Source organism: Protopterus annectens, chromosome 8.part0 (assembly GCF_019279795.1).
Source record: "Protopterus annectens isolate FY-2018-M chromosome 8.part0, PAN1.0, whole genome shotgun sequence".
Lineage (NCBI taxonomy): Eukaryota > Metazoa > Chordata > Ceratodontiformes > Protopteridae > Protopterus > Protopterus annectens.
In genome coordinates, this window is record NC_056741.1 from 1,579,945,214 (window position 1) to 1,579,963,087 (window position 17,874).

A 17,874-nucleotide genomic window follows, 5' to 3' on the forward strand; every position below is an offset into this window, starting at 1 on the left:
ATCACAACAGATTTAAACTTCGAGCATGAATGCTCATTATTAAAACAGATGTTCCTTAATAGACAATATCCTCAATGTTTTTTAGACCCCATAGTAGAAGAAGTTAAAACAAAAAGACAAATTGGTCATTTTATACCCATATTAAAGCAAAAAGATTCTGGTTCCACTAATTATGGAGTCCAATCTATGGATCTACTGCAAATGATATCAACAGGGTGATCCAATACTGAAGATTATAATCTGGCATGTATATTAAGATTTTCTTTGGATTTTGGTAGCATTAAAGAAATTATTCTGAAGAATTGGAACATCCTCAATGATGACCATTCATTAACATGCAAATTGGGTTTAGCACCTAAGGTCATATGCAAGATAGGTTCCAATTTTAAGAATATATTTCAAAAGCATGACAATAATAACTCATTAGTCCTCAATAGAGGAATGGGACAATGTGGAAATTGTCCATATTGCCATTATATGATTCCAGGTATATCAACAGTCATTAATGGAATCAAAATTCAAATAAAAGGAAAATTCAATTGCAATTCCAAAAGAATCATTTACTTAGCTACTTGTCAGGGGTGTCCTTGCTTTTATATAGGAAAAACGGAGCAAAGGCTAAGGACAGAGTGTATGAGTTTTTGAGAAGCATCAACCTGCACAAGGAGGACAATGCCTTAGCGAGGCACGTTATGGAATATCCTGAACATAAATTTTCAACTCAAGCAAAAATTAGAGGGGTCCATATAATTTACTGTTGGAGAAATGTGGCAGATTAAGCTTAATGCCTTCACTCACCCAGGCCTTAAAGAGAAATGCTCAATTATGAGTTTGTTAAAATTAAGGAGTTTAGAGAGGTAATCACTAGGTAGTTTATTGAAATAATAGAATAATCTTTAATTTTTAATTTAACAACTAATTGGAAAAATAATTTGTGTGTATATATATACATATAAAAATTTATTTTGAATAACATTCAGACACCTCAATGATTTATCAATGCTTTTTAACATAGAAGAATTTAATTTAAATAAGCAAATTAAATCTATAATCTATGCTATAAGGATTTTATTTTGTATCTATTTCGAATTTGAATTTGCTTAATTTATGGTAATATCATGTAAAATATTTTTTCCCAAAATGTTTAGATTAATATTGCTTATTAATTAATATAATTAATTATTTATGATACAAATAACTTCATGAATTGTGTCGTAAAAAAGTTCTGGTTTATAAACAGAACACTATTTAATAAACAAAGGTTATTAATTTTATTGTTAAAGTCATTGCACATCACTGTTGGATTCAAAAATGGACCGCTATTTTATTTATTTATTCATATATTTATATATCATGTGTTAATATATGATGGTCCTGTTATGTTTTTAACATTTATCTTCTTTTTAACATGTAAACTAAAGTGTTTTTTAATAAAATCATAATAAGAATAGATTTTTAGAATCAATCAAAAAACATTTAAATTTAGCATTAATTTTTTAATTCATTTATATATAGTGTCGATTTATATAATAAAATAGTTATTTCACTTTAAGGAAACCTACTACTGGCTTGAATTTTGGTGGGCTTTTAAGTAAGGGCTTGCTATTTAAACAAGTGTTTATCATCTGATTGATGTTTGCCAGTTTTCTGAGGAAGTCTAACCATCGAGTTAGGCGAAAAGCGTTGGACAATTTTGTAACGTTTAAATAAAGTGTGGTGAGTAGCATTTGCCTGAGTGAATTTCATCTTTTTAAAGTCCCTGTCACTATACTCCATATCGTATAGACTTTTTAAGTAAGACTTATGCCTGGCCTACAGAGCAATCTCTGACCCAAACTTAATGAACTTGCTGCATATCCATAAATCAAATGGGACTAGGGTTACCCATTCCATGGACCTAAATATAGCCAGCGACTCAGATAGGACATGCTGGAGGGACAGATTTATCTCCCAGCGACTGCTGTATCTTTGGAACAGGCTACCAATTCATGTGAGGCAGCGCACCTCTATGACACTTTTCAAGCAGAACCTGGATGAGTGGATGGGGCACCATAAAATGGGCACAGACCCCATAACCTTCCTGGACATGGGCAGTCATTACTAAATGCAATCTTGGGTATTGACTAGCATTTCTATGGTATTACATTGGGATGAAACAGCTAGGCATAAAATGACCTCTGTGTCGATAGCCTAGTAATCTCCTATGATCCTGCAATTATGGGAAAATATTGTGTTCATCCATGGGAAAATATTTCAGAAAAAATGACCAAAGCAGTTAAATAAAAAAGAAACAGTGTACTCAAAATGTTGAATGTTACGAGTTTTATGGAGATTGGGAAAAAAATTGCCAGTAAAAGCATATATGCTGTACAAAACAAAAAGTGAAAGAATGTTTGTGTTGTAGAGAAGAAGGAACATAACATGTATGTTTAAAATGCAAGAGAGCTAAAAAACTTTGGAATAAATTATGTACAGAAAGTTTTTGGGAAACTTTAAGAATAATGATAGAATAAATATGGACATGACTGAAAATGGTTATTATGAGAACAGAAGTAAAGAATCAAAATTGAATTTGGATAAAAAGTGTTATGTAATATGGCTATTGTGGAATGTGAGGATTAATGAAATTATGTTTAATGGAAACTGGACATTATCATTAATAAAAAAGATTAGACTACGGTTACTGAAAAAGGAGTGGGGGTTGATTTAAGAAATATGTATATATAAATAATAGGTTGATGTGTAAAAACATGGAAATGAAAATTACTTTAAACAACTGTATACATCTGTAAATATGTATATAATGTATAAATATATAAATAAATAAAGGACCCCTAATGTTTTTGATCGGTGTTATGGGATATTTCACATTCACCTGTGCTACCATCAGCTCAGGCAGGTGGTTTAATGTCTCATCCAAAGGACAAATCTCAAATGATTGCCCCTTCTCTGAATTCCAATGACCACAAAGTTAGTATTTATACTTAAAGTTACAGATGGGGTATGTGCGTCACAGCTTCCAGTATGAGGAAGTACACGCTGCACATCACTGTTGGATTCAAAAATGGACCGCTATTTTATTTATTTATTCATATATTTATATATCATGTGTTAATATATGATGGTCCTGTTATGTTTTTAACATTTATCTTCTTTTTAACATGTAAACTAAAGTGTTTTTTAATAAAATCATAATAAGAATAGATTTTTAGAATCAATCAAAAAACATTTAAATTTAGCATTAATTTTTTAATTCATTTATATATAGTGTCGATTTATATAATAAAATAGTTATTTCACTTTAAGGAAACCTACTACTGGCTTGAATTTTGGTGGGCTTTTAAGTAAGGGCTTGCTATTTAAACAAGTGTTTATCATCTGATTGATGTTTGCCAGTTTTCTGAGGAAGTCTAACCATCGAGTTAGACGAAAAGCGTTGGACAATTTTGTAACGTTTAAATAAAGTGTGGTGAGTAGCATTTGCCTGAGTGAATTTCATCTTTTTTAAAGTCCTTGTCACTATACTCCATATCGTATAGACTTTTTATGGGAGACTTATGCCTGGCCTACAGAGCAATCCAAGACACAAACCTAATGAACTTGCTGCATATCCGTAAATCAAATGGGACTAGGGTTACCCATTCCATGGACCTAAATATGGCCTGTGACTTAAATAGGACATGCTGGAGGGACAGATTTATCTCCCAGCGACTGCTGTATCTTTGGAACAGGCTACCAATTCATGTGAGGCAGCGCACCTCTATGACACTTTTCAAGCAGAACCTGGATGAGTGGATGGGGCACCATAAAATGGGCACAGACCCCGCAACCTTCCTGGACATGGGCAGTCATCACTAAATGCAATCTTGGGTATTGACTAGCATTTCTATGGTATTACATTGGGATGAAACAGCTAGGCATAAAATGACCTCTGTGTCGATAGCCTAGTAATCTCCTATGATCCTGCAATTATGGGAAAATATTGTGTTCATCCATGGGAAAATATTTCAGAAAAAAATGACCAAAGCAGTTAAATAAAAAAAGAAACAGTGTACTCAAAATGTTGAATGTTACGAGTTTTATGGAGATTGGGAAAAAAAATTGCCAGTAAAAGCATATATGCTGTACAAAACAAAAAGTGAAAGAATGTTTGTGTTGTAGAGAAGAAGGAACATAACATGTATGTTTAAAATGCAAGAGAGCTAAAAAACTTTGGAATAAATTATGTACAGAAAGTTTTTGGGAAACTTTAAGAATAATGATAGAATAAATATGGACATGACTGAAAATGGTTATTATGAGAACAGAAGTAAAGAATCAAAATTGAATTTGGATAAAAAGTGTTATGTAATATGGCTATTGTGGAATGTGAGGATTAATGAAATTATGTTTAATGGAAACTGGACATTATCATTAATAAAAAAGATTAGACTACGGTTACTGAAAAAGGAGTGGGGGTTGATTTAAGAAATATGTATATATAAATAATAGGTTGATGTGTAAAAACATGGAAATGAAAATTACTTTAAACAACTGTATACATCTGTAAATATGTATATAATGTATAAATATATAAATAAATAAAGGACCCCTAATGTTTTTGATCGGTGTTATGGGATATTTCACATTCACCTGTGCTACCATCAGCTCAGGCAGGTGGTTTAATGTCTCATCCAAAGGACAAATCTCAAATGATTGCCCCTTCTCTGAATTCCAATGACCACAAAGTTAGTATTTATACTTAAAGTTACAGATGGGGTATGTGCGTCACAGCTTCCAGTATGAGGAAGTACACGCTGGGTTTCCCCCTGAAAAAAAAAGCAACACTTCCTTCAGTTATGTATCAGCAAGCTTTTTATTCACTTTATAGTGGTTAAATTAGAGTTTATTTTTCACGCATTGTGCACTTGTAGAAGGAGGGGGAGGGTCATACCATTGTGACTGAGCCAAAGCAGGATCATATCAACATCTTTTTAAAAGGAGAGAGTTCTGAAATGGAAAAACTACACTCACATAGGTAATGCTCAACAGCAACAAGGAAGTTAAAAAGGTACTAAATGCATGTCTACAAATCATTTTTAAACTTCCTCAAACAAAGCAGCTGGTTTCAGAGGACTAGAGTAAAGCAGACATGGTGATGGGGGGTTGACAAACCTTTAGCAGTGAAGAAACTGAGTTTTACGAGTCATTCATACGTTAGTAGTGGGGAAATTAACAATAATTAATACTAAAAGAAAATGATTTGGAGTGTTCTCATTTCTTAAGAGAAGAAAATGATTTCACTTTCTGCAAGTTTCATCTTTTGAAGTTTATTGGAAATCAGACTGATTATTATAACATCTAATTAATGAAGCAACCTGTTAAGCAGAATGGGAGTAGACTTCAAGACAACCATGTGATATTACCAATAAAATTTAGTATATTTTTCAGTCCCACTGCAGCAGTTACAGTGAGAAATCGGATAGTTTAGAAATGATTCAAAATATAATTAAGCAAGAAACAATAATGAAAGGACAGAAGAAGAGAATTTTAAACCATTATATTGAGCAAAGAAAAAAATATAGTATAATGTAGAGCTTGACAATCTGTTAACTTTATCCTTCTTGTCTTGTTTCTGTATCCTCTTCATATCCGGCGTTTGGGAAATCTCATTAATTCTAAGGGTCTTATCTGGTGGATGTAAAGGTGTATGTGGGGTGCCATTCTTATGGTGTAATTTTCAGATGAAGCAATAAACTGTGAATATCAACAGTGTTCCTCTCTGGATAGTTCAAATGGGAGTTATAAATACTTCATGGTACTTGTTCAATGAAGAGCACGCATAAAACTAAAATTACATATATCACTTATGATTACTACACAGATGACATATGTAGACCCCATAGCCTGAAAAAAGCAACACTTCCTTCAGTTATGTATCAGCAAGCTTTTTATTCACTTTATAGTGGTTAAATTAGAGTTTATTTTCTGAGGAAGTCCCCATAAGTATACTACTTAGTGGAAAAAAATAATTTTTTTAACCAAATGATCATTTTTATATATTGAACATTTACTTTTGAAACATATTTATATATTTATTTTATCTGAAGAAGCGTAGTTAGCTACGCGAAAGCGCTTGTGTTTTATGTTCGAATAAAGAAATACCATCTTTGAGATATTCCATCTCCTGTGGTGATTCCGTCTGGATCTGCAATTATTATTATATATATTTATTTTATTTTATTTACATTTGTTTACCGAGAAATTCCGACTGGACCCAGGTCCTTTTCAGCAGATGCCCGGGGAGAAAAGCTCCACAACATGAACATGATAAGTAGTGATACAAAGTTGAAGTGCTGACAAACAACATGACTGACTGTTGGCATTAATACAGTAACTAGATAATGATTATCAACAGTATATATACAGTAAATTGTTGCAAGTTAGGATAGCTTATTGTTGTTTATAATAAAAGTTGTCACAGAGTGACAAATTTTAAAGTACGCAAAGTCAACTAGCTTGTTCTGACTGTGGTTAGTAGTAGTGGAAGAATAGTTGGGTTAAGAGTCTAAGTAGAGGAGGGAGAGAGGGGTGGGGGTGTTAGTCTGGATTAGAGCAAGGACAAAGCCAGTGGAAATTTAAGTGGGATTTGAGTGCAGGCTTGAAAAGGCTCGTGGAAGATAGAGTAGTTAAGGAGGGGGGAAGATTGTTCCAAAGTTTTGATATGGTACAGGAAAATAGGGCTTCTCCTACCGAGATTTTGGGTTTGATAACAATGAGTTGATTTTTGTTGCTTGATCTTAAGGGCCTAGTGGAGTGATAGGGTTGGAGAAGGATTTGAAGGGATGGGATTTTGTGGGGGTGGTTAATAAGTTTGTGAGGGAGGGTGAGCTCATTAAGATGAATGAGTTGTGGGAGTTCTAGCCAGTTGAGTTATTTAAGGGAGATACAATGATGACTGCGGTAGGAGACCCCAGCAGTAAGTTTAGAAGCTTCGTTGGAACAGGCATCCAGCTTATGTAGGTCTGTCTAAAGTATGGGAGATGCATAGAGTAGGGTAGAGATTAGCTGGGAATTGGCGATGGAGATTCTAGCTGACTTGGTGAGGTATTGGCGGCTTTGATATAATGCACCAAGTTTCTTATGAACTTTTTTTATTGTGAGACATATGTGGGTGTCAAATCTAAGTTTTTTGTCAATCTCCACACCGAGTAATTTTGTGTGTTCTGATGGAGAGTTGTTGGTATTATCTTTGGCGAGAATGTTGAAGTGGGGAGAGTTTTGGGTGGATTTGGATGGTTGGAACAGGAGAGGTTTGGTCTTACTTGAGTAGAGTAGGAGTTGAGCATTGGGTAGTCAGCTTTCTACAGAAGAGAATGATTCCTGTGTGATTTGTTGGAGTTCTGGTAGAGTGGAGGCCGAGCAGATGAGTGCAGAGTCATCCCCTGTTAGACAAAAGCGTTTTGAGGGCTTTTCTGGTAGCAGTATGTAGGTTGTTAGTGAAAAGTGAGAATAGTAGAGGGCTAAGGATAGACCCTTGGGGAACTCTGAGAGTAACAGGGAGGCGAGGAGATATGTTATCATCCCAGATTACTGATTGCTGGTGGCCGTGTAGATAGCTGTGGAACCAGTTGCAGGCTGATTGTGAGAAGGAGAGGTTTGGGAGAGTAGAGAGTAGTAGTTCATGAGATACCATGTCAAAGGCCTTTGAAATTTCTAGAAATACGGCAGTGGAGAAGAGGCCATTGTTTTTGTGATGAAGTATAGTGTTAGTGAAGGTGAGTAAAGCAGAGGTAGCTTTGAAACTGAAACAAAGCAGGATCATATCAACATCTTTTTAAAAGGAGAGAGTTCTGAAATGGAAAAACTACACTCACATAGGTAATGCTCAACAGCAACAAGGAAGTTAAAAAGGTACTAAATGCATGTCTACAAATCATTTTTAAACTTCCTCAAACAAAGCAGCTGGTTTCAGAGGACTAGAGTAAAGCAGACATGGTGATGGGGGGTTGACAAACCTTTAGCAGTGAAGAAACTGAGTTTTACGAGTCATTCATACGTTAGTAGTGGGGAAATTAACAATAATTAATACTAAAAGAAAATGATTTGGAGTGTTCTCATTTCTTAAGAGAAGAAAATGTATTTCACTTTCTGCAAGTTTCATCTTTTAAAGTTTATTGGAAATCAGACTGATTGGCTATAACATCTAATTAATGAAGCAAATCTTTGTTGCTGTAGAATGGGAAAGTAGATCAAGACAACCATGTGGATATTGCTCGCTAAAATTTAGTAAGGTTTTTCAGTCCCACTGCAGCAGTTACAGTGAGAAACGGGATAGTTTAGAAATGATTCAAATATAATTAAGCAAGAAACTAATTAATGAAAGGACAGGAAGAAGAGAATTTGTAACTATTATATTGAGCAAAGAAAAAAATATACAGTATAATGTAGAGCTTGACAATCTGTTAACTTTATCCTTCTTGTTTCTGTATCCTCTCTTCTCATATCCGATGCTTGGGGTAAACTTTTGTTACTAATTCTATGCAGGTCTTATCTGGTGGATGTGTGTGCTGTGTATGTGGGGGGTGCCATTCTTATGGTGTAATTTTTCAGATGAAGCAATAAACTGTGAATATCAACAGTGTGTTCCTCTGGATAGTTCAAATGAGTTATAAATACTTCATGGTACTTGTTCAATGAAGAGCACGCATAAAACTAAAATTACATATATCACTTATGATTACTACACAGATGACATATGTAGACCCCATAGCCTGTTTAACCCCATAAGTATACTACTTAGTGGAAAAAAATAATTTTTTTAACCAAATGATCATTTTTATATATTGAACATTTACTTTTGAAACATATTTATATATTTATTTTATCTGAAGAAGCGTAGTTAGCTCTGTGGCTGTGTTTTATGTTCGAATAAAGAAATACCATCTTTGAGATATTCCATCTCCTGTGGTGATTCCGTCTGGATCTGCAATTATTATTATATATATTTATTTTATTTTATTTACATTTGTTTACCGAGAAATTCCGACTGGTCCTTTTCAGCAGATGCCCGGGGAGAAAAGCTCCACAACATGAACATGATAAGTAGTGATACAAAGTTGAAGTGCTGACAAACAACATGACTGACTGTTGGCATTAATACAGTAACTAGATAATGATTATCAACAGTATATATACAGTAAATTGTTGCAAGTTAGGATAGCTTATTGTTGTTTATAATAAAAGTTGTCACAGAGTGACAAATTTTAAAATCTAAAGTCAACTAGCTTGTTCTGACTGTGGTTAGTAGTAGTGGAAGAATAGTTGGGTTAAGAGTCTAAGTAGAGGAGGGAGATGGGGTGTTAGTCTGGATTAGAGCAAGGACAAAGCCAGTGGAAATTTAAGTGATTTGAGTTTTAGGCTTGAAAAGGCTCGTGGAAGATAGAGTAGTTAAGGAGGGGGGAAGATTGTTCCAAAGTTTTGATATGGTACAGGAAAATAGGGCTTCTCCTACCGAGATTTTGGGTTTGATAACAATGAGTTGATTTTTGTTGCTTGATCTTAAGGGCCTAGTGGAGTGATAGGGTTGGGGAAGGATTTGAAGGGATGGGATTTTGTGGGGGTGGTTAATAAGTTTATGAGTGAGGGTGAGCTGATTAAGGTGAATGAGTTGTGGGAGTTCTAGCCAGTTTAGTTCTTTAAGGGAGATACAATGATGGCTGCGGTAGGAGACCCCAGCAGTAAATTTAGTAGTTTTGTTGTAACAGGCATCCAGCTTATGTAGGTCTGTCTAAGGTTAGTAAGTATGGGAGATGCATAGAGTAGGGTAGAGATTAGCTGGGAATTGGCGATGGAGATTCTAGCTGACTTGGTGAGGTATTGGCGGCTTTGATATAATGCACCAAGTTTCTTATGAACTTTTTTTATTGTGAGACATATGTGGGTGTCAAATCTAAGTTTTTTGTCAATCTCCACACCGAGTAATTTTGTGTGTTCTGATGGAGAGTTGTTGGTATTATCTTTGGCGAGAATGTTGAAGTGGGGAGAGTTTTGGGTGGATTTGGATGGTTGGAACAGGAGAGGTTTGGTCTTACTTGAGTAGAGTAGGAGTTGAGCAGTAGTCAGCTACAGAGAATGATTCCTGTGTGATTTGTTGGAGTTCTGGTAGAGTGGAGGCCGAGCAGATGAGTGCAGAGTCATCTGCGTACTGTATAAGAGATGCTTGTCTGGTAGCAGTATGTAGGTTGTTAGTGAAAAGTGAGAATAGTAGAGGGCTAAGGATAGACCCTTGGGGAACTCTGAGAGTAACAGGGAGGCGAGGAGATATGTTATCATCCCAGATTACTGATTGCTGGTGGCCGTGTAGATAGCTGTGGAACCAGTTGCAGGCTGATTGTGAGAAGGAGAGGTTGGAGAGAGTAGAGAGTAGTAGCTCATGAGATACCATGTCAAAGGCCTTTGAAATTTCTAGAAATACGGCAGTGGAGAAGAGGCCATTGTTTTTGTGATGAAGTATAGTGTTAGTGAAGGTGAGTGCAGTGAATGATATAGCCTGAAACCATGTTGGGTATTGGAGTGGAGATTATTAGCTAGGAGGTAGTTAGAGACCTGGGTGTTGATACATTTTTCAAGTATCTTGGAGACTGGAGAGTATGGTGATGAGGCGGTAATTGGAGAGGTCGGTGGAGGGGCACTACTTGTGGAGGGGAAAGATGTGGGATATTTTCCATAAAGAGGGAACATAGCCTTCAGTTATGTAATGGTTGATTAATACTGAAATTGGGTATGCTAGTGCATCAGCTGCAATTTTAAGTATTCTGAGGGGAGGTTGTCAGCTGCGAGTTTGGTGGGTTTAAATTTTGACAAAAGTCTTTTTATGTTGGAGGTAGGTACTGAGGAGAAGAAGAAAAGAGGAGTGGGGGTTTATTTTCTAATTGTTAGTTTTAACTGTATGCCTTACATTAAAAATGATGTTTCAATAATCTGTGACCTTTTTTGTAAACTATTTCCTTCTGTAGGTATAGCAGTGGAGATTATTAGCTAGGAGGTAGTTAGAGACCTGGGTGTTGATACATTTTTCAAGTATCTTGGAGACTGGAGAGTATGGTCATGAGGCGGTAATTGGAGAGGTCGGTGGAGGGGCACTACTTGTGGAGGGGAAAGATGTGGGATATTTTCCATAAAGAGGGGACATAGTCTTCAGTTATGTAATGGTTGCTTAATACTGTAATTGGGTATGCTTGTGCATCAGCTGCAATTTTAAGTATTTCTGAGGGAGGTTGTGTTTGGTGGGTTTAAATTTTGACAAAAGTCTTTTTATGTTGGAGGTAGGTACTGAGGAGAAGAAGAAAAGAGGAGTGGGGGTTTATTTTCTAATTGTTAGTTTTAACTGTATGCCTTACATTAAAAATGATGTTTCAATAATCTGTGACCTTTTTTGTAAACTATTTCCTTCTGTAGGTATAGCTCTATTGCATATAGTGATAAAAAAAACATGAACTGCATTCCACATAACCCAAAACAGATTAAAAGTCCAGATGCTGAAGTATCTAGGTGGGTGAAGGGCAAAAAATGCCACCTTCCTCATCCTGGGGGGTACGTTGCAATCCACTGCAGTGCTGATACTTACTGGTGAGAGATGTGTGCAGTGTCCAGCACTTTGTATGAGGGATATGAGCTTGGCTTCATGGAGCATGGTGCGAATGAGTAGGTCCATAATGAAAGGTTTAATAGGCCCTCACATCAACTTCTAGGAAAGAGGTTAGACCAGGAGAGGAAAATACCCTAGTGGCTAACTGGATAACAGCTGAACAATGAAAGTCTCTCACACTGGTGATGTGAAACAAATGGACAGTAGTTACAATGACAAGAAGGACAGGTGATTAGCAATCATCATTGGGAAAATATGAAAATATTGCTGTCTCTGAAAAGTTCCAACTTTCATCTTTGTTCTGTGTTCTTAGCAGCAGGAAAAAAAACTTAGGTTTGGTTTTCATAAATGCAGAGGGCAAGAAAGGTGTTGAAAGCTAGATATGAGCACCTAATTAGAAAAAGTAATTACTAAACTGTATAATTGTCCTGGGGGTACGTTGCAATCCACTGCAGTGCTGATACTTACTGGTGAGAGATGTGTGCAGTGTCCAGCACTTTGTATGAGGGATATGAGCTTGGCTTCATGGAGCATGGTGCGAATGAGTAGGTCCATAATGAAAGGTTTAATAGGCCCTCACATCAACTTCTAGGAAAGAGGTTAGACCAGGAGAGGGAAAATACCCTAGTGGCTAACTGGATAACAGCTGAACAATGAAAGTCTCTCACACTGGTGATGTGAAACAAATGGACAGTAGTTACAATGACAAGAAGGACAGGTGATTAGCAATCATCATTGGCAGGGAAAATATATGAAAATATTGCTGTCTCTGAAAAAGTTCCAACTTTCATCTTTGTTCTGTGTTCTTGGAAAAAAATACTTAGGTTTGGTTTTCATAAATGCAGAGGGCAAGAAAGGTGTTGAAAGCTAGATATGAGCACCTAATTAGAAAAAGTAATTACTAAACTGTATAATTGTCAGTCCATTTTTTCCCCAGATGTTCCATATCGTATAGACTTTTATGGGAGACTTATGCCTGGCCTACAGAGCAATCCAAGACACAAACCTAATGAACTTGCTGCATATCCGTAAATCAAATGGGACTAGGGTTACCCATTCCATGGACCTAAATATGGCCTGTGACTCAGATAGGACATGCTGGAGGACAGATTTATCTCCCAGCGACTGCTGTATCTTTGGAACAGGCTACCAATTCATGTGAGGCAGCGCACCTATGACACTTTTCAAGCAGAACCTGGATGAGTGGATGGGGCACCATAAAATGGGCACAGACCCCGCAACCTTCCTGGACATGGGCAGTCATCACTAAATGCAATCTTGGGTATTGACTAGCATTTCTATGGTATTACATTGGGATGAAACAGCTAGGCATAAAATGACCTCTGTGTCGATAGCCTAGTAATCTCCTATGATCCTGCAATTATGGGAAAATATTGTGTTCATCCATGGGAAAATATTTCAGAAAAAAATGACCAAAGCAGTTAAATAAAAAAGAAACAGTGTACTCAAAATGTTGAATGTTACGAGTTTTATGGAGATTGGGAAAAAAATTGCCAGTAAAAGCATATATGCTGTACAAAACAAAAAGTGAAAGAATGTTTGTGTTGTAGAGAAGAAGGAACATAACATGTATGTTTAAAATGCAAGAGAGCTAAAAACTTTGGAATAAATTATGTACAGAAAGTTTTTGGGAAACTTTAAGAATAATGATAGAATAAATATGGACATGACTGAAAATGGTTATTATGAGAACAGAAGTAAAGAATCAAAATTGAATTTGGATAAAAAGTGTTATGTAATATGGCTATTGTGGAATGTGAGGATTAATGAAATTATGTTTAATGGAAACTGGACATTATCATTAATAAAAAGATTAGACTACGGTTACTGAAAAGGAGTGCGGGTTGATTTAAGAAATATGTATATATAAATAATAGGTTGATGTGTAAAAACATGGAAATGAAAATTACTTTAAACAACTGTATACATCTGTAAATATGTATATAATGTATAAATATATAAATAAATAAAGGACCCTAATGTTTTTTGATCGGTGTTATGGGATATTTCACATTCACCTGTGCTACCATCAGCTCAGGCAGGTGGTTTAATGTCTCATCCAAAGGACAAATCTCAAATGATTGCCCCTTCTCTGAATTCCAATGACCACAAAGTTAGTATTTATACTTAAAGTTACAGATGGGGTATAAAGGCCACAGCTTCCAGTATGAGGAAGTACACGCTGGTTTCCCCTGAAAAAAAAAGCAACACTTCCTTCAGTTATGTATCAGCAAGCTTTTTATTCACTTTATAGTGGTTAAATTAGAGTTTATTTTTCACGCATTGTGCACTTGTAGAAGGAGGGAGGGTCATACCATTGTGACTGAGCCAAAGCAGGATCATATCAACATCTTTTAAAAGGAGAGAGTTCTGAAATGGAAAAACTACACTCACATAGGTAATGCTCAACAGCAACAAGGAAGTTAAAAGGTACTAAATGCATGTCCACCAATCATTTATTTACTTCTTCAAACAAAGCAGCTGGGTTTAAAGCACTAGAGTAAAGCAGACATGGTGATGGGGGTTGACAAACCTTTAGCAGTGAAGAAACTGAGTTTTACGAGTCATTCATACGTTAGTAGTGGGAAATTAACAATAATTAATACTAAAAAGAAAATGATTTGGAGTGTTCTCATTTCTTAAGAGAAGAAAATGTATTTCACTTTCTGCAAGTTTCATCTTTTAAAGTTTATTGGAAATCAGACTGATTGGCTATAACATCTAATTAATGAAGCAAATCTTTGTTGCTGTAGAATGGGAAAGTAGATCAAGACAACCATGTGGATATTGCTCGCTAAAATTTAGTAAGGTTTTTCAGTCCCACTGCAGCAGTTACAGTGAGAAACGGGATAGTTTAGAAATGATTCAAATATAATTAAGCAAGAAACTAATTAATGAAAGGACAGGAAGAAGAGAATTTGTAACTATTATATTGAGCAAAGAAAAAAATATACAGTATAATGTAGAGCTTGACAATCTGTTAACTTTATCCTTCTTGTCTTGTTTCTGTATCCTCTCTTCTCATATCCGATGCTTGGGGTAAACTTTTGTTACTAATTCTATGCAGGTCTTATCTGGTGGATGTGTGTGCTGTGTGTGGGGGTGCCATTCTTATGGTGTAATTTTTCAGATGAAGCAATAAACTGTGAATATCAACAGTGTGTTCCTCTGGATAGTTCAAATGAGTTATAAATACTTCATGGTACTTGTTCAATGAAGAGCACGCATAAAACTAAAATTACATATATCACTTATGATTACTACACAGATGACATATGTAGACCCCATAGCCTGTTTAACCCCATAAGTATACTACTTAGTGGAAAAAAATAATTTTTTTAACCAAATGATCATTTTTATATATTGAACATTTACTTTTGAAACATATTTATATATTTATTTTATCTGAAGAAGCGTAGTTAGCTACGCGAAAGCGCTTGTGTTTTATGTTCGAATAAAGAAATACCATCTTTGAGATATTCCATCTCCTGTGGTGATTCCGTCTGGATCTGCAATTATTATTATATATATTTATTTTATTTTATTTACATTTGTTTACCGAGAAATTCGACTGGACCCAGGTCCTTTTCAGCAGATGCCGGGAGAAAATCACCACAACATGAACATGATAAGTAGTGATACAAAGTTGAAGTGCTGACAAACAACATGACTGACTGTTGGCATTAATACAGTAACTAGATAATGATTATCAACAGTATATATACAGTAAATTGTTGCAAGTTAGGATAGCTTATTGTTGTTTATAATAAAAGTTGTCACAGAGTGACAAATTTTAAAGTACGCAAAGTCAACTAGCTTGTTCTGACTGTGGTTAGTAGTAGTGGAAGAATAGTTGGGTTAAGAGTCTAAGTAGAGGAGGGAGAGAGGGGTGGGGGTGTTAGTCTGGATTAGAGCAAGGACAAAGCCAGTGGAAATTTAAGTGGGATTTGAGTGCAGGCTTGAAAAGGCTCGTGGAAGATAGAGTAGTTAAGGAGGGGGGAAGATTGTTCCAAAGTTTTGATATGGTACAGGAAAATAGGGCTTCTCCTACCGAGATTTTGGGTTTGATAACAATGAGTTGATTTTGTTGCTTGATCTTAAGGGCCTAGTGGAGTGATAGGGTTGGAGAAGGATTTGAAGGGATGGGATTTTGTGGGGGTGGTTAATAAGTTTATGAGTGAGGGTGAGCTGATTAAGGTGAATGAGTTGTGGGAGTTCTAGCCAGTTTAGTTCTTTAAGGGAGATACAATGATGGCTGTAGGAGACCCCAGCAGTAAATTTAGTAGTTTTGTTGTAACAGGCATCCAGCTTATGTAGGTCTGTCTAAGGTTAGTAAGTATGGGAGATGCATAGAGTAGGGTAGAGATTAGCTGGGAATTGGCGATGGAGATTCTAGCTGACTTGGTGAGGTATTGGCGGCTTTGATATAATGCACCAAGTTTCTTATGAACTTTTTTTATTGTGAGACATATGTGGGTGTCAAATCTAAGTTTTTTGTCAATCTCCACACCGAGTAATTTTGTGTGTTCTGATGGAGAGTTGTTGGTATTATCTTTGGCGAGAATGTTGAAGTGGGGAGAGTTTTGGGTGGATTTGGATGGTTGGAACAGGAGAGGTTTGGTCTTACTTGAGTAGAGTAGGAGTTGAGCATTGGGTAGTCAGCTTTCTACAGAAGAGAATGATTCCTGTGTGATTTGTTGGAGTTCTGGTAGAGTGGAGGCCGAGCAGATGAGTGCAGAGTCATCTGCGTACTGTATAAGAGATGCTTGTCTGGTAGCAGTATGTAGGTTGTTAGTGAAAAGTGAGAATAGTAGAGGGCTAAGGATAGACCCTTGGGGAACTCTGAGAGTAACAGGGAGGCGAGGAGATATGTTATCATCCCAGATTACTGATTGCTGGTGGCCGTGTAGATAGCTGTGGAACCAGTTGCAGGCTGATTGTGAGAAGGAGAGGTTGGAGAGAGTAGAGAGTAGTAGCTCATGAGATACCATGTCAAAGGCCTTTGAAATTTCTAGAAATACGGCAGTGGAGAAGAGGCCATTGTTTTTGTGATGAAGTATAGTGTTAGTGAAGGTGAGTAAAGCAGAGGTAGCATTGTGATATAGCCTGAAACCATGTTGGGTATTGGAGTGGAGATTATTAGCTAGGAGGTAGTTAGAGACCTGGGTGTTGATACATTTTTCAAGTATCTTGGAGACTGGAGAGTATGGTGATGAGGCGGTAATTGGAGAGGTCGGTGGAGGGGCACTACTTGTGGAGGGGAAAGATGTGGGATATTTTCCATAAAGAGGGAACATAGCCTTCAGTTATGTAATGGTTGATTAATACTGAAATTGGGTATGCTAGTGCATCAGCTGCAATTTTAAGTATTCTGAGGGGAGGTTGTCAGCTGCGAGTTTGGTGGGTTTAAATTTTGACAAAAGTCTTTTTATGTTGGAGGTAGGTACTGAGGAGAAGAAGAAAAGAGGAGTGGGGGTTTATTTTCTAATTGTTAGTTTTAACTGTATGCCTTACATTAAAAATGATGTTTCAATAATCTGTGACCTTTTTTGTAAACTATTTCCTTCTGTAGGTATAGCTCTATTGCATATAGTGATAAAAAAAACATGAACTGCATTCCACATAACCCAAAACAGATTAAAAGTCCAGATGCTGAAGTATCTAGGTGGGTGGGGGCGAAGGGGCAAATAGGCAATGCCACCTTCCTCATCCTGGGGGGTACGTTGCAATCCACTGCAGTGCTGATACTTACTGGTGAGAGATGTGTGCAGTGTCCAGCACTTTGTATGAGGGATATGAGCTTGGCTTCATGGAGCATGGTGCGAATGAGTAGGTCCATAATGAAAGGTTTAATAGGCCCTCACATCAACTTCTAGGAAAGAGGTTAGACCAGGAGAGGGAAAATACCCTAGTGGCTAACTGGATAACAGCTGAACAATGAAAGTCTCTCACACTGGTGATGTGAAACAAATGGACAGTAGTTACAATGACAAGAAGGACAGGTGATTAGCAATCATCATTGGCAGGGAAAATATATGAAAATATTGCTGTCTCTGAAAAAGTTCCAACTTTCATCTTTGTTCTGTGTTCTTGGAAAAAAATACTTAGGTTTGGTTTTCATAAATGCAGAGGGCAAGAAAGGTGTTGAAAGCTAGATATGAGCACCTAATTAGAAAAAGTAATTACTAAACTGTATAATTGTCAGTCCATTTTTTCCCCAGATG